Source organism: Camellia sinensis, chromosome 10, assembly GCF_055761805.1.
Source record: "Camellia sinensis isolate YWXY chromosome 10, ASM5576180v1, whole genome shotgun sequence".
Classification (NCBI taxonomy): Eukaryota; Viridiplantae; Streptophyta; class Magnoliopsida; order Ericales; family Theaceae; genus Camellia; species Camellia sinensis.
The window spans coordinates 146,622,538-146,635,377 of record NC_138970.1 but is presented as its reverse complement, the minus strand read 5'-3'; positions in this window follow the sequence as shown (position 1 = coordinate 146,635,377).

The following is a 12,840-nucleotide window of genomic DNA, read 5'->3' as shown; positions in this document are numbered from 1 at the left end:
TTTATATTTTTTCACCAATTTTTTTTTTAGTTTTTTAGGGAAAAAAAATTCTAAAAAAAAAGTTTCTGAAAATAAAACAAAACATATTGAAATTGATAATTTAACCAGATTCTTTGAAAAAGTTCAGATTATCTCAAATTAGCCATCTAAACTTAAGAGCGTTTTTGGGTTTGATGGGTTCCTTTTGTGATCTAATTCGATGATCACTTTAATTTTACAATTCAATAATTAGAATATTTAAATTTTTTTGAAAAATTATAATAAAAATACAAATAAATAAATCACCTCATTTCACTACCAAAACTTTTACCGACGAATAGTATTATCGTCGCTAAATGTTTAACTCTTTGCCCATGCCAACTTGTTGTCGCCAAAAGTAAGCACATTAATAGTGACGCTTATTGCGTTGCTAAAAAATAAGCCTCATAGCTAAAATTTATGAAATTTTGGGGCCAACCAATATTTTTGGCGCCTAGTCAATGTTATGCTTTTTTAGCGACAATAGTAAATTGCGTTGGTAAAGGTCTACTTTTCCCAAAGAAATTGATCACTGTGTCTTCAAAAATATACTTTTGGCTACGAAAAATTAATAGTAGTCGCCAAAAGTGCAATTTCTTGTAGTGACTCCACATTTTCATTATGCTTTAATATGATCTCTTTGTCAGTTTTTGTTAATATTTCAAGTGAAAAAAATCTCACGTGCAACTTTCGTGAGAACTTTAGCATTTCCTTCACGATAAAGAAAATGAATAGTTTATACTAATAGTCTCTATAATTTGTTCTTAATTTCACTTTGAAAATTCATTTATTCATTTTTTCTATAGATTTAGATCATTGAAATTAAAACAAAAATAATGAAATTTCACTCAAATAAAAGGGACTGATGTCATAGTTTACCCAACTTGTTTTAAATATGATGAAATAAGGGGTGTCTAGATTTTTTTATTTTTATTTAATTCTTTATTTTATTTTTATTTTTTTGAGTGCTAAACGGACACTTGTTTGGGAAACCTTATCAAAATAAAATATTTTTATTAAGGCTATATTTGAATTATAGATTTGAAAAAAAAAACAAAATTGAAAGAAAAATTTGTAAAAAAAATAGTTTAAAAATTTTTGAATAAAAAAATGTGTAATGTTATTACAAAAATCTGTAATACAAAATACGTAATTTCATTTTAGAACTACAAATGTCATAATACTATCAAAAGATTATATAATATTTTTGTATATATGTATAATATATACTAAAAAAATACATAACAAAATGAATATAGAGTGTGTATAAGGTATTTCGCATAACTAATTAAGGCATTGATTTCCTCATTAATTTGCAACGGATTTTGGTTATAACCTAATCTATTTGCTTGGATGCCATTGACTATGCTATGGCTTATTTGTGATTGATGACATTAGTTTTGTTATTGGTGTTAACAGCAGCAGCTGCTGTATTAAATACAAAATAAATTATAAGTGCATTATAATAGTTCGGCTCTCTATGTAGATTTACATCATGTGAGTCTCATTTTTTCTGAGACATCAGTGTCCCATTTTATATTTTGCGTATGTGTACTTAGATTTATGGCAATTCTTTTAGTTAAGACATCTGTGTCCCATTTTGTCGCCAATCTTGGGTCAAGTGCTAGTAGATGATATTGCTTCCTTAGCGGTGCCAACCTAGTTGGGATTGTTAAGGTTAGCGGTGATGCTTTTTGCGCTTCCCTCTTTGTTGACGTAAGTTTTGTGCTTGTATTGTTTTCTTCATCAGTAAAGTTCTTTTTGCTTATCAAAAAAAAAAAAACTTGTTTTTCGTTATTAGTGATTTGTGCATGATTTGTCTTGTTTTAGTAAAATTTTACATTGATCCTTATAATTTTAATATCATCAATTTAACTCCACATTTTCATTATGCTTTAATATGATCTCTTTGTCAGTTTCTGTTAATATTTCAAGTGACAAAAATCTCACATGCAACTTTCGTGAGAACTTTAGCATGTCCTTCACAATAAAGAAAATGAATAATTTATACTATTAGTCTCTATAGTTTGTTCTCAATTTCACTTTGAAAATCCGTTTATTCGTTTTCTCTATAGATTTCGATCGTTGAAATTAAAACTAAAACGGTGAAATTTCACTCAAATAAAAGGGACTGATGTCATAGTTTACCCAACTTGTTTTAAATATGATGAAATTAGTAAAAGGGGTGTCTAGAATTTATTATTTTTTTATTTTTATTTTATTTTTTATTTTCTATTCTTTTTTAGTGTGCTAAACAGACACTTGTATTGGAAACCTTATCAACATAAAATATTTTTATTAAGGCTATATTCGAATTACAGATTTGAAAAAACAAAACAAAACAAAACAAAATTGAAAGAAAAAGTTGTAAAAAAAATAGTTTAAAATTTTTTGAATTAAAAAATGCGTAACGTTATTACAAAAATCCGTAATACAAAATACGTAATTTTATTTTAGAACTACAAATGTCATCACACTATCAAAAGATTATATAATATTTTTGTATATATCTATAATATATACTAAAAAAATACATAACAAAATGAATATAGAATGTGTATCAGGTATTTCGCATAACTAATTAAGGCATTGATTTCCTCATTAATTTGCAACGGATTTTGGTTATAACCTAATCTATTCGCTTGGATGCCATTGACTATGCTATGGCTTATTTGTGATTGATGACATTAGTTTTGTTGTTGGTGTTAACAGCAGCAGCTGCTGTATTAGCCATGCGAGGAACACAAAAATTAAATACAAAATAAATTATAAATGTATTATAATAGTTCGGCTCTCTATGTAGATTTACATCATGTGAGTCTCATTTTTTCTGAGACATCAGTGTCCCATTTTATATTTAGCGTATGTGCATTTTGATTTATGGTTATTCTTTTAGTTAAGACATCTGTGTCCCATTTTCTCGCCAATCTTGGGTCAAGTGCTAGTAGATGATATTGCTCCCTTAGCGGTGCCAACCTAGTTGGGATTGTTAAGGTTAGCGGTGATGCTTTTTGCGCTTCCCTCTTTGTTGACGTAAGTTTTGTGCTTGTATTGCTTTCTTCATCAGTAAAGTTCTTTTTGCTTATCAAAAAAAAAAAAAAACTTGTTTTTCGTTATTAGTGATTTGTGCATGATTTGTCTTGTTTTAGTAAAATTTTACTTTGATCCTTATAATTTTAATATCATCAATTTAACTCCACATTTTCATTATGCTTTAATATGATCTCTTTGTCAGTTTCTGTTAATATTTCAAGTGACAAAAATCTCACGTGCAACTTTCGTGAGAACTTTAGCATGTCCTTCACAATAAAGAAAATGAATAATTTATACTATTAGTCTCTATAGTTTGTTCTCAATTTCACTTTGAAAATCCGTTTATTCATTTTCTATATAGATTTCGATCGTTGAAATTAAAACTAAAATAGTGAAATTTCACTCAAATAAAAGGGACTGATGTCATAGTTTACCCAACTTGTTTTAAATATGATGAAATTAGTAAAAGGGGTGTCTAGAATTTTTCATTTTTTTATTTTTATTTTATTTTTTTATTTTTTATTCTTTTTTAGTGTGCTAAACAGACACTTGTTTGGGAAACCTTATCAACATAAAATATTTTTATTAAGGCTATATTCGAATTACAGATTTGAAAAAACAAAACAAAACAAAACAAAATTGAAAGAAAAAGTTGTAAAAAAAAATAGTTTAAAATTTTTTGAATTAAAAAATGCGTAACGTTATTACAAAAATTCGTAATACAAAATACGTAATTTTATTTTAGAACTACAAATGTCATAACACTATCAAAAGATTATACAATATTTTTGTATATATCTATAATATATACTAAAAAAATACATAACAAAATGAATATAGAATGTGTATTAGGTATTTCGCATAACTAATTAAGGCATTGATTTCCTCATTAATTTGCAACGGATTTTGGTTATGACCTAATCTATTCGCTAGGATGCCATTGACTATGCTATGGCTTATTTGTGATTGATGACATTAGTTTTGTTGTTGGTGTTAACAGCAACAGCTGCTGTATTAGCCATGCGAGGAACACAAAAATTAAATACAAAATAAATTATAAATGTATTATAATAGTTCGGCTCTCTATGTACATTTACATCATGTGAGTCTCATTTTTTCTGAGACATCAGTGTCCCATTTTATATTTAGCGTATGTGCACTTTGATTTATGGCTATTCTTTTAGTTAAGACATCTGTGTCCCATTTTCTCGCCAATCTTGGGTCAAGTGCTAGTAGATGATATTGCTTCCTTAGCGGTGCCAAGCTAGTTGGGATTGTTAAGTTTAGCGGTGATGCTTTTTGCGCTTCCCTCTTTGTTGACGTAAGTTTTGTGCTTGTATTGCTTTCTTCATCAGTAAAGTTCTTTTTGCTTATCAAAAAAAAAAAAAAAAAAAAAAAACTTGTTTTTCGTTATTAGTGATTTGCGCATGATTTGTCTTGCTTTAGTAAAATTTTACTTTGATCCTTATAATTTTAATATCATCAATTTAACTCCACATTTTCATTATGCTTTAATATGATCTTTTTGTCAGTTTCTGTTAATATTTCAAGTGACAAAAATCTCACGTGCAACTTTCGTGAGAACTTTAGCATGTCCTTCACAATAAAGAAAATGAATAATTTATACTATTAGTCTCTATAGTTTGTTCTCAATTTCACTTTGAAAATCCGTTTATTCATTTTCTCTATAGATTTCGATCGTTGAAATTAAAACTAAAACAGTGAAATTTCACTCAAATAAAAGGGACTGATGTCATAGTTTACCCAACTTGTTTTAAATATGATGAAATTAGTAAAAGGGGTGTCTAGAACTTTTTATTTTTTATTCTTTTTTAGTGTGCTAAACAGACACTTGTTTGGGAAACCTTATCAACATAAAATATGTTTATTAAGGCTATATTCGAATTACAGATTTGAAAAACAAAACAAAACAAAATTGAAAGAAAAAGTTGTAAAAAAAATAGTTTAAAATTTTTTGAATTAAAAAATGCGTAACGTTATTACAAAAATCCGTAATACAAAATACGTAATTTTATTTTAGAACTACAAATGTCATAACACTATCAAAAGATTATATAATATTTTTGTATATATCTATAATATATACTAAAAAAGTACATAACAAAATGAATATAGAATGTGTATCAGGTATTTCGCATAACTAATTAAGGCATTGATTTCCTCATTAATTTGCAACGGATTTTGGTTATAACCTAATCTATTCGCTTGGATGCCATTGACTATGCTATGGCTTATTTGTGATTGATGACATTAGTTTTGTTGTTGGTGTTAACAGCAGCAGCTGCTGTATTTGCCATGCGAGGAACAAAAAAATTAAATACAAAATAAATTATAAATGCATTATAATAGTTCGGCTCTCTATGTAGATTTACATCATGTGAGTCTCATTTTTTCTGAGACATCAGTGTCCCATTTTATATTTAGCGTATGTACATTTTGATTTATGGCAATTCTTTTAGTTAAGACATCTGTGTCCCATTTTCTCGCCAATCTTCGGTCTAGTGCTAGTAGATGATATTGCTTCCTTAGCGGTGCCAACCTAGTTAGGATTGTTAAGGTTAGCGGTGATGCTTTTTGCGCTTCCCTCTTTGTTGACGTAAGTTTTGTGCTTGTATTGTTTTCTTCATCAGTAAAGTTCTTTTTGCTTATCAGGAAAAAAAAAAACAAAGACTTGTTTTTCGTTATTAGTGATTTGCGCTTGATTTGTCTTATTTTAGTAAAATTTTACTTTGATCCTTATAATTTAAATATCATCAATTTAACTCCACATTTTCATTATGCTTTAATATGATCTCTTTGTCAGTTTCTGTTAATATTTCAAGTGACAAAAATCTCACGTGCAACTTTCGTGAGAACTTTAGCCTGTCCTTCACAATAAAGAAAATGAATAATTTATACTATTAGTCTCTATAGTTTGTTCTCAATTTCACTTTGAAAATCCGTTTATTCATTTTCTCTATAGATTTCGATCGTTGAAATTAAAACTAAAACGGTGAAATTTCACTCAAATAAAAGGGACTGATGTCATAGTTTACCCAACTTGTTTTAAATATGATGAAATTAGTAAAAGGGGTGTCTAGAATTTTTTATTTTTTTATTTGTATTTTATTTTTTATTTTTTATTCTTTTTTAGTGTGCTAAATAGACACTTGTATTGGAAACCTTATCAACATAAAATATTTTTATTAAGGCTATATTCGAATTACAGATTTGAAAAAACAAAACAAAACAAAACAAAATTGAAAGAAAAAGTTATAAAAAAAATTGTTTAAAATTTTTTGAATTAAAAAATGCGTAACGTTATTACAAAAATCCATAATACAAAATACGTAATTTTATTTTAGAACTACAAATGTCATAACACTATCAAAAGATTATATAATATTTTTGTATATATCTATAATATATACTAAAAAAATACATAACAAAATGAATATAGAATGTGTATCAGGTATTTCGCATAACTAATTAAGGCATTGATTTCCTCATTAATTTGCAACGGATTTTGGTTATAACCTAATCTATTCGCTTGGATGCCATTGACTATGCTATGGCTTATTTGTGATTGATGACATTAGTTTTGTTGTTGGTGTTAACAACAGCAGCTACTGTATTAGCCATGCGAGGAACACAAAAATTAAATACAAAATAAATTATAAATGCATTATAATAGTTCGGCTCTCTATGTAGATTTACATCATGTGAGTCTCATTTTTTCTGAGACATCAGTGTCCCATTTTATATTTAGCGTATGTGCATTTTGATTTATGGTTATTCTTTTAGTTAAGACGTATGTGTCCCATTTTCTCGCCAATCTTGGGTCAAGTGCTAGTAGATGATATTGCTCTCTTAGCGGTGCTTATTTGTGATTGATGACTGTAGACGTCCTCGAACGTCCCGGGAGGAAATCCCCCTCGTTTTGTTCATTGGGCTCACTACAGTTCAGGACTCGAAGTCACGGTCCTGTATCTAATCTCGCAGAGTGCAATTCAAGACCGATGAATCATTAAAAGAGTCCAAATCCGGCAAATCGTTTTTGAAAACAGATTTTTTGAAAGAAGTACCAAACATGGACTGTTTTTCCAGATATAGAGTCACCACCTAAATATTTTATTTTTGGAAATTTAGGAAACCCTGACTCGTTGCTTAAGGCCACGTGTCTGTCATCACCAAAGTTGCCTCGGTTCGGGAACTTAGGTATGATTGAGGAAGGTCACTTCGTGAGCACCCACGCTCACCCGATCAAAGATCGGCCTCTACTAACCATGATATCTAGTTTTGAAAACATTATGCGTTCTTATTCCGGTTATTAGCCTAGATTTACTATGTGATGCGCACAGCATACAAGTATAGACTGGATTGCTTGAATCGGAACGAAACATCTCATGTTTGTTTTTTAAAGTGGTTTGCTGCTCGCAAGTAGGCTAAAATGTGGATTTGCCACCCTCAGGTGGGCTTAGAAAACAAGGTGATTTGCCACTATCTAGTGGGCTTAAAACTCACAATTGATGAATTATTCCAATCCAAATAACCCAACCTTCACCCACAGGCATTCAGGTAGGTATATCATATAAGCAAATAGCCTCATGGTAAGCATGCTATCATGGGAGTCACTCACACGCATGCAAGGATTCTAAAGCATAAAACTTACCGAGTACTCCAAGCCAAAACAGAAGCTATGTTAGAAATCCATGCATGATCCTAACTATACAGAAATGCCTAATGCAACGCATGCAAAATGCAACTAAGATAGACTCGGCTATTCTAAAGATGGCATATGAAATGCTACAACTAACAAGTATTCAACTTAGGATTGAAATACAAATGCAGTTAGTATGATGTGCCGAGCCCGGTGCATGCAAGACAGATGAATGATGCAAACATGCAAGCATAAGTATGCTAATTAAAACATACCCTAATCTAACCATCATAAGAAGGCAAATAAAAAGGAGAAAGACGTGGGGTTGGAAGACATACATCACACGCACGCACACTTATTACAATTGTGCCCTCGCTTGGAGGGTCCGAATAAATAATACAGTCCGAAATGAATAGCGAATTACGGCTAATTATTACACATCCAGTAACTAACTAACAAATTAGCTAAGTAAGCTATAAACTGGCATGCAATTGGACTGCCCTGGCTCTATTTTGGATGACAATGAGTGCATGCATGCCCAATGCGCTTTGTCGGTAAATTCTATCGCGATGCCTTCTCCCGCCATTATTTGCAGCTGATTTCAGAAACTTACACAAAGCTCCAGGAGGCTGAAACTCCACCTGGGGAAGGCTGCCGACCAACTCTTGGCTTGGGAAACACCTGCCGACCACCCCTTATGGTGAAAACCAAAAAAGGTGGTCGGCCTACCAGAAAACCTGGTCGGCCGACCACTTTCTGCCCCTGGACTCTGGTTTTTCTGCAACAAAGGCAAGAAAGAGAGAAAGCAATGTATTTTCAACATATGTGTGCGCGACCACTCCTCCCCGTCCTTGCACAAGCTCTAGGGAGTGTGGCCCTCGGTTCTCGAGCCACCAATCACGTATCTCGATGCATGATGGCCGAGAGACTGAATTGCACGTTTTAATATGACATGAATGGGGGTATGAGCATATTAAGCCAACAATTCTATCATAGATAATCAAGAACGTCGGGGACCGGGAATCGAGGTACGTTTCGTCACTTGGAGTACGAAACGCCCCTCGCTTCCCGTGCTTGGACTAAACCCTATTCCAAGCACCATGCAAATGGAATGGCATGCACAATGCGACTAACATGTAACCTAGCATACGCAATGCTCTGTACTAAAATGACATACACAATGCGCGTGATGTAACATGGCATACACAATGCTCTAAGATGCAACCTAGCATACGCAATGCTATGGATTGAAATGGCATACACAATACACGATGAACTTACACCAACATGAGTGGACCTCAGCCACACTCACATCAATGGCCATTAGATGAAAATGAGACTACCGAAATGCGTGCACACATGCACGCATACCGAGGACCGAACCTAAGGCATCAAATGCCACTCTACCAAAGCATGGCAAGGGTTGAAAGATGGCCTATGAACATGTAATTTCCAGCACTAAAACATGATGCTAAATGGTCCCGAAACATGGAAATATGGCACCCGATACATGGAATAAGCCCCGAAACTCAAAACTAGGCACATGTATTGAACCACAAGTATACAAAGAAAGCATTATTTGACTATGAAGTCAAAAGATAGAGCCAAGGCAGTCCCAAAACATACACATTTCTAGTTTAGAGCATGGCCAAAAGATGCTAACATGATGGAATAAAATAGCATGCAACATTGGCTAGTAAGTATGGATTGTATTACAACTATATGATGCGCATGGGATCTCATGAAACCAGCCAAAAACAGTGAACAAAACATGCCAAAATATGCCCAAATAATCATTGAAATGCAGCCAACGCATGCAAAAATGAGGGGCTTCTTTGGAGGGCCATGCAAGGGGCTGTTAAGCACATACAAGATAGACATGAAGCATAGCAAAACCACCTCTGGAAATGGACTATTAAAGCCCTAAAACTCACCAAATTGGCCCTGAAATAGGTCTAGGAAACATGCAAAGAAAGGCCCCTTTGAAAGGCCTCGGATGGGATTGCTCTACACATACATTGTAGACATAAAACATGGCCAAAAGGGCCTTGGATAGAGCCAAGGCAGACCTTTAAACCCACAAAATTGGGCCCAAAAAGTGACTTCAATGCATGCAAAATAGACCCCCTTTGGAAAGCCAATGACGCTAATAAAGAAAATGAGGGGTGAGAAGGTCACCCCTCTATGATTTCAAAGCTCAAAACCTCATCAAAGCCACTGAAAATCCCCTGGATTTCAGTGGCTAAGAGGCCTAAACAAGTCCAATGCAAATGCTCTAATGCATAGCCCTAAATATGAAGGAATGAAGCATGCAAGGTAGGAGATGACTCCAAACAGAAAAGTGACCTCAAGAAAACTTAAAGAGGAGGTCAAAAAAAGGCTTTTTCCAGTTTATAAAAAATCTCAAAAATGTTCACAAGTAAGGCTAAAGTATGATGCAAAAATAGCCCTAAAAGAGAGATATAGGGTAAGGAGAAGTAGATGACCTCAAACAGCAAAGTTCCCTTAAACAAAGTTGAAGAGGAGCTCAAAATATGACACTTTCTAGTTTATGACAAAGCCCATAAATACTTGCAAGTAAAGCTAAGTAATGAAGCAAAAAAATGCAAGTTTAAGGGAAATAAACACTTACCCTTGAAGAGCCGACCTCCAGCAGCTTTTGGACCAAGTTGGTGAGCTTTCAACCTCTGCAAATGACTTCCAAGGTGCTAGAATGGATGATGGAGGTGTGGTGCTAAGGGTTGTAGTGCAAATGGACCAAGAAAATTAGTATTTTGGAGCTTGGAATAGTGACAATGGAGGAGGGAGGTTATATGCCTTAAGCAAAAATGTTCAACCCTTTGATATGAAGCCAAGACTCTCCTTTATAGAGGAGAGGCTCCAAAATATCCAAAAAGGTCCCCAAGTATCCTCTATACACGTGTATGGAGGATACACCAAATGGCCTCCAGTTAGCACAGCTGGTGTAGACACCCCATTTTTGACCGCCTTTAAGACTTGGACGCGACTGATGGTTTTGAAAGATGTGCAGGGCAAAGGTTCAATTTCTTCGGCAAGGAGAGAGACTCAAATCTCAACTTCATACCCCTTTTTGGACCAAAACAATCTTGATCAAAAGATTTAAGACCTTGAAACCTTCTCTTTCAAAAACGTTTTCGAAATAAAGTTTCTACGATGTCCCGACGCTCGCATTTTGTTAAATGTCGCGCTTTTCGATAAACCGAGCGAGGACAAAGTGGAAATGAATGAAGGAGAGATGAACTCTTTTGAAAATTCTTTCAAAACACCTTTTTAGTGGTTTGGAGTTGAAGAAAAGAGGAGAGGAGAGAAGAAAACAAGGTTGGGAGAAGTTCGGCATGGATCCGAGTAGGACCGAATCTGCGCGGCATCACGGAAACTAGCATAACTTTTTCCACAGGAGGAATTTTAATGCAAGGTTTGTGCCATTGGAAAGATAACGTCCGGGGCTTCAATTTGAACACTGGAATGGCCACCATTGGACTTCCCAATCACCGGCCGGCCACCTTTCTTTTCGGAAGAACCATTTTTTGTTCTAAAAAGTAGCAGGCCGGCCACCTATTTGGTGAATGACCATTTTTGCCCTTTTGAGCTAGCCAGCCATGACCCCCTCCCCAAGTGTGTTCTAGATGTGCAATTTGTTTTCCCCTAGGCCCTATGCCTGAAGGTCAACCTTTTGGGGGGGAATTTGAATTGTTTCCCCCCCCCCCATTTTCCCCCCTTTTTTCCACTCCTTTGTCTACAAAACCAGCAGCTCCAGCTGCATTTCAGGGGTTAGAAAGTTTTTGTTTAAGCCTCTTGCATTCAATCTCTCTCTCTCTCTATATTCCAACCATCAAAACCCCTCAAGTCCTACACCATTTCTACACCATCTCCAAGCCAACCAATCCACACTCCATTCCAGCAGCTTCAAGGCCATTTCCAGAGGTCAAGGGCTCCCAAACATGGTCCAAGAGTTGTTGAAGACATAGGCTACAAGGGTAAGTCTTCTTCTCCCTCTTTGTTGCCTATTTTTGCTCAATATATTAGCTCCTCTTGCTTGCATATTTGGGCTCCGACCCTAACTGAAAATAGCATTATTTTGAGTTCCTTTTCATGTTTATTTAAGGGCCTCTCCCTGTTTGAGGCTTCCTTTTTACACTTGCTTCTTTACCTCTCTTGTATGCCTATTTCTTGCATAGTATTTTAGGCCTATTTGTAAACTGTTTTGAGCTTGGTTATAAACTGTAAAGTGGCTTATTTTGAGCCCTTCTTCAACATTGTTGAAGGGATATTCACTGTTTGAGGCTTTCTTTTGTCACTTGCCTCTTTATCCCTCTTTTGGCCTTATTTTTGCATGTTTTGTTAGCCCCTCGTGCTTGTGTTTTTGGGCCCTGGTCCAAACTGTAAATATCCTTCTTTTGACCCCCTTTTAATGTTATCTAGGGACTTTTGCTGCTTGAAGCTCCCTTTTTGCTCTTTGTGTTTAAACCTCTTTTTAAGCCTTATTTTGCATAGTATTTTAAGCTTGCATGTGCACTGTTTTGGGTCTGGTCATTAATTGTAAAACACCATGTTTTGGGCCCCTCTTAAACTTTGTTGAAGGGCCCTCCTCTGTTTGAGGCCAGAAACCATCACTTGCTTCTTTGTCCCCCTTTTGGCCCATTTCTTGCACAATAGTTTAGCCATACTTGTGTTTGTTTTCGTGGCTTGTTGTAAACTGTAAAGTACCATGTTTTGAGCCCCTATTCAACTTTGTTGAAGAGATCTTGCCCATTTAGGGCCAGAAGCTACTACTTGCTTCTCTATCTCTCTTTTCGGGCCATTTTTGCATGTTAACTTAGCCCTATTTGTGTTCACTTTTTGGCCTTGCTTGAAACTGTAAATATGCTTGTTTTTGGACTTCCTTGAATCTGTCTTCATGCTTCATGATCAAATAGTGCATGTTTTGTATAGCTATAGGTCATTGCGCATGCCTGTTTTGAGTTTCGGGGTTCGTCTCATGCATCGGGTGCCATGTTTCCACGATTCGGGGCTGTTTTGCATCATATTTTGGTACTAAAATTTTCATGTTTGCATATCATGTTTCATACCTTGCCATGCTTTGTTAGAGTGGCATTTGTGCCTTAGGA